A 10,770-nucleotide genomic window follows, 5' to 3' on the forward strand; every position below is an offset into this window, starting at 1 on the left:
GTGAAGCAAGGAAAATTGAAAAGTAAGAATAAATATGATCCGTGAGAACGGGTCGGACAAAATAAAATGATTTATGATGATGGAAACTAAGATGGTGCTATATCCATTAAACGGAATTGTCATATGAGAAATTTGAATGAAAAGATGTAAAAATATAATGACCCCGTAACGGGTCAATAATGAAGAAAAGCAAATTGTATTAGTAATATGTTTTTAACCAAACTAACTTGTAAGTTTGTGTTATGGATGTAGGTGAATCTCACTCTTGATAATGGCGAGCTTGGATCGAACACACCACATCTCCCTTTATGCGCTTCCGGTAGAGTCGTCTTTGTAAATGGGTCAAAACACTTTCATAATGTAAATGTTAAGTTTATGTCTAAGATGTTTCGTAAGTAAATTAGGATTTTAAATCTTATTTTTGGTAGTTCGAACAAAACACTTTTGATGGAATCTTGTATGGTTACAACTTATATGTCTTTTGAAACGTGTCATAGAATTTAGTTTGAATGGTGATTGTTAAAAGCAGGGAATTGTATATAGTACGAACAGGTCATGCCCAATTTTTGTTAAAAAGTAGTATGTGGTTACTATTATTTTCGAATGTGAAAAAGTGGGCGTTACAATCCTTCCAAAAAACACGAGTTTCAAGATGTGATCACCGAAAAAGGGCCAAATTGGATGACTCCCATTGAAAAGTTCCCAAAAACGGTGAATTACCTAATGACCAGACTAGGGCTGAAAGGGTTCGTATCAAGTCAAGGCAGTATGTGTTACAAGGATATATCCTTTACAAAAAAGGATACCTTGCACCACTACTTCGATGCGTTGGCCCAAAACAAAGCCAATATCTGATCAAAGAGGTTCACGAAGGGATATGTGGAGCTCATTGTGGCCCAAAATCGGTAGTGTCAAAGTTGATGAACCTCGAACACTTTTGGCCTTCCATGCATCCAGATACCTCCGAACAACTGCGAAAATGTGAAACTTGTCAGTTACATGCTCTGGTACCCAAAAGCCCCAAACATGACCCCGTTCCCATCTCCTTGGCTTGGCCATTTCACAAGTGGGGTATAGACATTGTTGGTCCATCCCCACTAGCCAAATGAGGAGTCAAGCTCTTATTGGTAACCGTGAATCTTCACCAAGTGACCAGAAGTAAAACCATTGGCAAAAATCTCAGGGAAACATGTCATTGATTTCGAAAGCATAATCTATCGTTTTGGGCTCCCAGGGGTACTAGTCATGGATAACTGGAAATAGTTTGCCGAGAAACCTTCTAGCTCCTGGTGCAAGGAGTTCAGAATAACTCAAGTATTCAGCTCGGTAGCTTACCCACAATCCAATGGCCAGGTTGATAGGATAAACCACAACATTATTGAAGGGATTAAATCTCGATTAGGAAGATACGACAACAACTGGCTCGAATAGCTTCCCAATGTGCTATTGGAAATTCAAACAACTGAGAAAACGAGCCACAAAGAAAATACCCTACAGCCTAGTGTTTGGATCAGAAGCTGTAATCCTAGTTGAAATCGGAGCAACAACACAAAGAACAATTAACATCGACCTCAAGCCAAATAAGAAAGAGACGATGTTGAATTTGAAACTCCTCGAAAAGGCTCGTGATCAAGCAGCCATACAAAAAGCAAGGTACAAGAAAAACATGGAATTATATTACAATACACGGGTGAAGCATGAACGCTTCAAGCCTGAGGACCTTGTGCTTCGAAATAATGATGCCTGCAAGAAAGAAAGCCAAGGAAAGCTTGGCCCTAAGTAGGAAGGGCCATACACTATCCTTAAAGCCTACAAAAGGGGGATCATACAAGCTGGCAGGCCCGCAAGGCAAAAAGCTTCCCCGCCATTGGGATGCCAAAAACCTTAAAAGGTTCCATGTTTAACCAAAACGTGTTACAAATAGTTCCAAAAAATTGTTCTATTCCCCTAGTAATCAAAGTACTTTGAAATGAATGAACAATGAATCAAAATTTGTCTTTCTATCCTATAATTAGGTTGAGAACCTAACAAGAAACTCCATGGCAAGGGCCATTTAAGGGGATGAGCTCCCAGGCCACATCGTTCAATAGGTTCAAGGGTTGAATGGACCTATATAAGGGGTGAGTTCCTAAATCAATACAACTCCATGAGACTCATAGAAATCTTAAAACACATGTCTCATAGACTGGTTTGAACAGCCTACACTGAATGTTCCTTAAGCCCCAACATTGGCTTACGAACCAAAAAGACTCTAAGTGAATGTTAGACATAGGATGGAGGTTGTATCTTCTTGTTAAAAATATCCTAAGGCTAAGTGACTGCAGCACTGAACCCTTTAAGGTATAAGTAACATAAGATGCACCGCCCAAAACAAAGACAACATACAAAACCAATAAAAAACACAAGGGAGTAAACAGAACAACACAATAGACATAACAAGATAAGTTAAAGATAGCAAGGGCCATACTGGCCATCGAACATAAAACATTGTCCACAATCCTTCAAGGCTTTAACCAACAAGGGATCTAGACGATTCCTTTAAGATAAAAGGATGTTCAAACAAACAACCCATAACATTGTTCGACATGCTAAGAAAGCTATGAATTAAGGTTTCTTCTTCACTTAGCAACGTCATGGATGGTAGACTATGATGCATCATCCTTCTTCGAACCACCATCATCTTGTGTCTTTTTAGCCTTCCTCTTTTTCCTCCCTGCGACACCCATTATCTCGGAGGCTTCAAGGCTTGAACCCTTTGAGCCCTCAGCACCTTCAGAACACGTTTCCTCGCTATCTCCGGAGCAAGGACATTTCTTTGAGAGGGACTTCAACACTTCGTTACAAACAGCCTCATTAAGGCCCTAGGGCTTTAGCTCCCGCAAGACAAACAAAGGTTTACCAAAACACTTGGAGACTTCACCCACATAAGGGTAAATCATAGGCTCAATCTTAAAAAGTTGTTCCCTTGAAGACTTTGAATGCTTTGGGTTGAAAAAGAGAAGACTTTTCCCAAGGCTCCCCAGGCTCACAAAGCTTTGTAACCAGCAAATAAACCTTGGTGTCTCCCATGAGCAAGAAGCTCGGTGTACACATCACCCAAGACCTTTTTGAACTCCGATGAATGGAGAAGATACTTAACCACTTGCTGGAATCCATACTCAATGAGCCATTTATTATCACTAGTTGCCTGGGCAAGTGAAGCCTTTAACCCTTCTTTCTCCTCTAATAAGGCCTTTTTTCTAAAAAACCAAGGCAGCCTTATCGACCCAGACTTGAACCTTATCAGCCTCCAAGCGTTTTTCAAACTCAACCATATCAGTCTTGTGCGGGAAGAAACTCCTCAAATCTTCAAATAGCAATGCTTTCTCCTTCTCAGCGTAGCCCTCAGCCTCTTTCAAAGCAACCATTAAAGCTTTCATCTCATCCATCCTCACCAAAAAAGACTTCATATTCTTACATCCTTTTGCGAAATCAGGATACACCCTCAAGAAAAAAGGTAGCATGGTTGCATGCACCCATCAACATTTTCGAAATCATCAGTTCATCGTCCATAAATGAGCAAGAACATCAAACAGTGGGAGGATCAAAATGGGTAAGAACATCCACACAAACGGATGAAGACTTGAAGCTGTCACCAACTGTGACCCTCCAATCCAGCACATAAACCTCTTCTGGATTAACATTGGTGGAAACTTCACCACCCTTCCCGAAACCCTTCAAGCTCACAACCTTCTTACCCACTGCTTTACTCTCCTTAACAATCACCAAGGGTAACTCCTTGTATCTTTTTATTTTCCCTCAACCCCAACTTCTGAGACGTCTGAATCCTCTATGTCATCACTTTGTTCCACTGGCTCAGAGGCCGATGGTAGTTCAGCTCCTTTAACATACGTCGGCTTAAACAACGAATAGAAGCTTTGGAAGCACCGACCCTAGCAAAGCCTTTGACATTTGGAACGTTCACATAACCTGAACCCTCGAACCTGTGTTCAGCACCTCTGGCAACAACATCTTCGCCGGAGCTAGCCTCAACATCCCCAAACACAACATCAGAGGTATCATCACTCTTTATAAAGCATAAGGCAAAACATCATACCCTGATCATCCCGCATAAGCACAGGGTCACGATCTGGCTTGTCCCACAAGATGCTCACACCAATCAACACTAAAAGGTGTTCAGGAAAGGGACGAAGCCTCGAAGGACATTTCCTAAATAGCTTTTAACAACAAACTATCTAGTTAAGACTCAAATGGCTCAAGCTTGTTTAACACAGCATCAGGGTGCCTCACAACAAGCTCGAAGGGAACAATGGACTCTGAAATCCAGAAAAATCGGTCCTTCCAAGAACCAAAGGTAGTAACCATTGAGGAAGTCAAACAAACATCAACTTGGGATATCTCAAACGTGACCCAATCGTCGTTCTTGGTCAACCGGAAGAAACATCGGAACAACAACGATGGGTCATACCCTATCATAAAACCTCAAAATGTAAAATCCCAGCAAGACCTTGAGGACGCAACTGAACAAACGACACACGATAATACTCTAAAATATTCATAACAAAGACTGAAAACGGATAACACAAGTTGGAAAACTCGAAATGACAACAATAAAGAGCAATCGAACCAGCGGGACACTGATCGATCGATTTATCTAAACCCGGAGCCACCAGATTAAACTTTGGATCGATCCCCAATTATTTACAAAAAGCCTCAACTTCCTCTAGTGAGACAAGAATAACTCACATACATATCTTTGCTAGCACCCAGGAGAGACGCTCGAAAGAAAAAATAAAGTGAAGTCTAGGCAATTATTATTACGCAAAAGGCAAAAAACTGCCATCCATCACATTAACTGTCATTTCAAAATTCAAATCCAAAAACTTAGACGCCTGATAACCTTTCAAGCCTTGAAGCCTTTAAGCAATAAAAATCGTGTACAAAAGTCAGAAGCATTTGAGCTTACATCCCAAACACGTCTGACTTTGGGGGGCTGATGACGGGGGTAGCTCAAACCTTAATAACCTGATTAGAGACACAATAGCTTAAAAGGTTGAAAGGTTAAAAGGTTCGGAAATAGTCCAACGGTCATGAACAGTAAAAAGACAAGTCACAGCCTTGTCACATCACCCTCTGCGTGTCCAACACTCTCAGCCGTAAAAGAGAGTATGTACACAGAGAACAACCTTTTACCCGCAGGTCTAAACCCTTCAACCCCCAAATGGGCAAGTCCCTCACTGTAGCCAAGGATCACTGGTCAAAGGCTTCCTCTTATAGAAGATTCTTTCCCTATAAATAACAGCCTCTTGCCATTCATTCCAGCCATTCCAGATCAACTCAGATCACCTTTGATCTCTGATCTTACTTCTCCTCTCTATAACTTGCTCCATGCTTGTTCTATTCTCGGCTCACTACAATATTATCTCACTTAACATAGACATTCTGGGTTGAACCCTTCAATCCAGAATTCAAAGTGAATAATAACAAAGTTATCCGCCTCCACGTGCTACAAACGTGGGGGGACCCCACGACCTGCATTAGGCTAATCGAAACCTTTGAACTCTTTTATCCGGAGATATCGCTACAGGCCTTGCTTCTATTATTTGTTGCATCAACAGAGTGAAAATAGGGCAAAGTGTCACGACTTAATATGTCGGAAGATTGGTGTAATTTTCATGGTAAAATGAGTAAATTATCAGAACTTGCTAGTGAAAACTGGTTGAATGGGTTGACTGGATCATCTTCCTTTTTTTTCCAAATGATCCATGCAATTAGAGTGCAGTGTTAATTTGTAGTTGATAATTATTATTTTTGAATACTTAATCATTTACAAAATAAAAAGGTAAAAAAGTGTTGAGGAATCTGCTGGCTCCTTTTTTTTTCTTTTACCATTTCACAAATTCACCGTGTCAGGCCAATAAAATATCTACACACATTTTATTTTGTCTCAAATATTTCTTTACAAAATACTTTTACTGATTATTATATATCTTTTAACAAATTTTTAGGATTAAGTTACACGAACTCAAATGGTAGATCTTGAAGTTAGACTTAATAAAGAAAGGAAAGCATGAAAAGAACTTTAACATCAAATTCAAGAATTTATGAAAAATTGACGTGCTCCTATTAATTAACTATAGTTTTTATAGCTTTCTAGAAATACATTTAACTGTATTAGTTTTAGAGCTATATATTAGAACTTGCATTTCAATGCGTAATTTTTAAGCTTAGGGTGAGCGGGGCACTTCTCGGGGAGGGGAGGGGAGCGGGGAGTGAAGTTCCCGAGCGGGAACACCGTCGCCATCAAATCGGGGAGGGTGAGCGGGGAGGGGGATCGGTGTATATTCACCGCACAACCAAACCCATTTTACCGTTGGGCAACGTTCGAAAACAATAAAAAAAATCAATTTTAACCTATATAAATAACCAACTTAAATCTAATTTTTTACCACACAAATTCTCAATCTTACTCTAAAAAACTTTCAAATACAACACAAAGCCAAACCGAGCAATGGAGAACCAACCCCGCGAAGCCAAGAAAAAGTCCGTCGGCTCTAACACTAAGGGACGCGGCTCGCAACCGTCTCGTGGTGGTTCGAGCGGTGCAAGTGGACAACTACAACCACCTTTAGGATATACCTCACAACCCCCGTTTTTTTACCAACAACCTTCACACCCCTCCTTTTACAACACCCAACCACAACCCCCTTTCGGCTATTTTCAAAATTTGTTATCAATGGAACCTCAATCCCCCGCCTTCGACCCGTATGGTTTTCGTTCCCCACAAGTTCCATCTCCACGAGAAAATGTTGAACGTCCCCTACCTATTCACGAGGACGAGGACGAGGAAGTAGTGCCCGAAACTCAAAATTTGGGCGACTATAATGATGACACCGGCGACGATGAATATAATGTGGATGAAGATACCGGCAACGAAGAAGATGACGCTCGGGGTAAAAAGGGAAAAATGGAGCGCCAAAATTGGACAAAAGACCAAGAAGAGGCGTTGGCGAAGGCGTGGGTACATTGCTCTACCAACAAAAAGAAGGGCAATCAACAAACCCGCGATGGTTTTTGGCATAGGATTTTAGATCATTATAACGCCACCGTTGGTGGAAGTAACCGGACCGTGCATCAAGTACGGTCTAAATGGACCCCGATGATGACGAAAATAAACTTTTTCAACGGCCTATACCAACAAGCGGTAAAAATTATATTTTTTAACGTTGTATATTTTATAATTTTGTTTACTAAGTTCATATGTTTTTAACACTTGTTATTTTATAATATGTAGGATCGCACACGAGTGAGCGGGTGTAGCGATCTCAACGTGATGAAAATCGCTTTAAAGGATTTTAAAGAGAGATATCCGAGCGGTTTTCAACATGTCGAGGCATGGGAGGTCGTTCGAAAACACGACAAATGGGCCCAAGTCCCATTGTTGGGTGAGGAAGGGGAAGGTTCGGCACAAAAAAGAAAGCCCGTTGACGTGGACCCTTCCATACCCGATATGAACGAAGACCCCTCGCCACAAAGAACACAACGGCGAGACAAGCGTCAAGCGACATCGTCCGAGGGCTCGGTTGAGTTGGCGACACAATTCAAAGAGTACACCGCCATGAAAGAAGCGAAACACGTGAGTGAGATGGAGGCGATTGAATTGAGGAAGAAAAGAGAGTCGGAGGCTCGCGATCTCATAACGGAACAACGCGAGACGATGAGAAACTACGCGCACGATCGAGATATGAAAACATTCTTCAAGCCGCACGACGATGTTCTGCCGGAAATGTTGCCGTTCATCCTCGTACGAAAGCGCGAGATCGCTAACAAATACGGGTGGCCGTGCAATTTCTAAAATTTTTATGTAGTATTGCGATGTAATTTTTATTTTATTAAATGAAATGTAGTTTTTTATTTTATGAAATTATGTTTTACTTTTTATAAAAATATTTTCTTAATTAAAAAAATAAAAAAAAAAACAAGTCCCCCAAGAGAGGAGTGCCGCCATCAAATTGAGGGTGTGAGTGGAGTTAAGAGAGGAGTTGACGTGGCGCGTGCTGATTGGCCGTGAGTAAGAAAGGGGACTCCCCTAAAAGAGGAGTGCCCCTCTCACCCTTATGTAGGGCGAACTTTGTAGATTGTTACTAGGGCTAACTTTGTAAAACAGATTTTTTTTGTTATTACAAATTTTTTCTCCAAATATTTTAGCATTAAAATATTTAGATTTTATTTTTATTTTTATTTTATTTTATAAAAAGATTAAGTTGCCTGAAATGTGTCACAAAAAAGTAATGGAATTTTTCCTCGGAAAAGTGTCGCAAATATATTGGATTTTTATTTTGTATTTTTTGTTTGTCGGAGATGTATCACAATAAATATTGATCTTTTTTATTTTTTTCGTCGGAAAAGAGTCACAAACATATTGGATTTTATTTTTACTTTTTTGGTTTGTCGGGAATCTGTTACAAAAACATACTGATTTTTTTATTTGTCAGAAATCTGTCACAAAATATGTTGGATTAATATTTTTTATTTTTTCTTTGTCGGAGATATGTCGCTAAATATACTTAAAATATAAATATTATTTTATCATGATAATACATTAATAATAATCAGGAATAGTCATAGGAAATGTGTTGAAATCAACTTTTTACTAGAAAAGTGAAAAGCGACAGATATCGTTGTTTGTGATGCATTTCCAACGAAGAATGGCTTCGGAAATTACAAATTTTCTAGCAGTGTAATATACATGCACAACTCTCGGAAATCGATGCATTAGGTTTAGTATATGTGTTAGTAATACTTCTGTAAGTATTTCATTTACAATCAAAACTTCTGTGTACCATCTACTTTTTTTTCCTTAAAAAACGGGTGAGCGTATAAGCATTGGCGAAGCTTTCCTTGGCCCCTTACCGATTTTTGACTTATACTATTAATCTTTTCAAAAAAAAAATTATAGGGTAAGATATTGGATTTCTAAAAGTTCGGCCTCTACCGATTTGGATTTTAAAAGGCCGGCCCCCACTGAGTTTCGTTCAAGTTCCGCCACTGCATATATATAAGATGATACAAAATAAAGTGAGAGCGAACTTTCATAATTACTATTGTAAACTTTTAATCAGCTGTATATATTACTGTACTAGTATAAAGATAAAAATTTATTCTCTTGATTTTCTTTTGTATAATTGATGACAATATACGAAATGTACCTACTTGTACGTCTTGCATATAAAATTTATATTGCATTACACATTGTTAATATAATTTTAGACAAAAAATAAAGGTGCAAATAACTAAAACTGAAAAAGAAATACTGTTCATAAGAAACGTCTCGACTCAAATACTGTACACATATTTTGGATGCACTAATTGTAGATGAGAAAAGAACTGCACAGTTTAGTAGGCATGGGTGGAAGCAATACTATGATGGGTGTGAGCTCCTAAAAAGTATCCACTAGACAATAAAAAACAAATATGATAAGCTTCTTGTAACAAAGTGAACAATATTGGGCAGATGTTACCATAAAATTCTAGCTACTATTGAAACCGGGTTAAATCCATAGTGATGCCATGGATGAAATAGATTCATCTATATTCCTACAATATGGACCACAATATTGATTGATGTAGCAGAAAAAAAAAGAAAAGAAAAAAGAAAATCATGTTCTATGGTTCTGCCTGTATCCTTGTAACACTAAATTTACTAAAGAGTGAATTTCAAGAATTGCTCTTTATATTTATACCTATTTTTAGACGCTATCTTTTATGTTTAAAATTGACGAGTTTTGTTCTATATGTTTTCATATCATACACGTTTTGTCCTTTAAGCCTAACCCAGTTAGTTTTTTCAGTTAAATTTGGTCATATGTTTTGCACATAAGGGCATTTTTGTCAATTCAAAGGTTGCAGAAGCTTTGAGCTGTAAATCTGCCGTTGAACTTACACTACTACAAAAAGAGGCATTTGCTATGAAATTTTGCTACGGAAAAAAATGGTGGCAAATTTTGCTACGAGTTAGCTAGGGATTAGCTACGAACTTCCATCGCAAATGAATTTCGTAGCAAAACTCATAGCAAATCCGTTGCAAAATTAATGAAATTAATATAAAACATATAATGTAGCAAAACCGGTAGCAAAATCCCTAGCAAAACCATGAAAATAAGTTTTTAGAAATAAACTAAAAAAAGTTAAATAAAATTTGTAGCAAAATCGATAGCAAAATTGTGAAAATAAATGTAATAAAAAACTTAGTAAAATTGGTAGCAAAGTTCTTAGCTAAATCATAAAAATAAATATTTAAAAACTAACTAACTGAGGTTTAAAAAAAGGTAGCAAAATCGGTAAGTAAATAGAGTCCGTAGAGAAATTGGTAGCAAAATCTAGAAAAATTCCTAAAAACTAACGTAGCAAAATCTGTAGCACATCCAAAATTCATTGCAAAATAAGAAAAAGAAAGTATTCAAAAAGTAATTTACTAATATCCATCGCAACATACGATGTGAAAACAAAAAAAAAATAAAATTAATTAATAATAGTGGTAGCAAAATCCATAGCAAAACTAACAAAATAAATATTCAATAAAATAAAAAAGACGCGTAAGAAAATCCATAAGCAAAAATGAACAAAAAAAATATTAAAAAATAATTAATTATATATACAATAGAAAAATCAAAAGCAAAATATTAATTACTTAAAAATAGTTAAAAAAAAAGTCAATTTTACACGGACTGGTGTAAACATAAATACATTTATTATAGTTGTCTCATACAA

The sequence above is a fragment of the Helianthus annuus genome, chromosome 16 (genome assembly GCF_002127325.2).
Source record: "Helianthus annuus cultivar XRQ/B chromosome 16, HanXRQr2.0-SUNRISE, whole genome shotgun sequence".
Classification (NCBI taxonomy): Eukaryota; Viridiplantae; Streptophyta; class Magnoliopsida; order Asterales; family Asteraceae; genus Helianthus; species Helianthus annuus.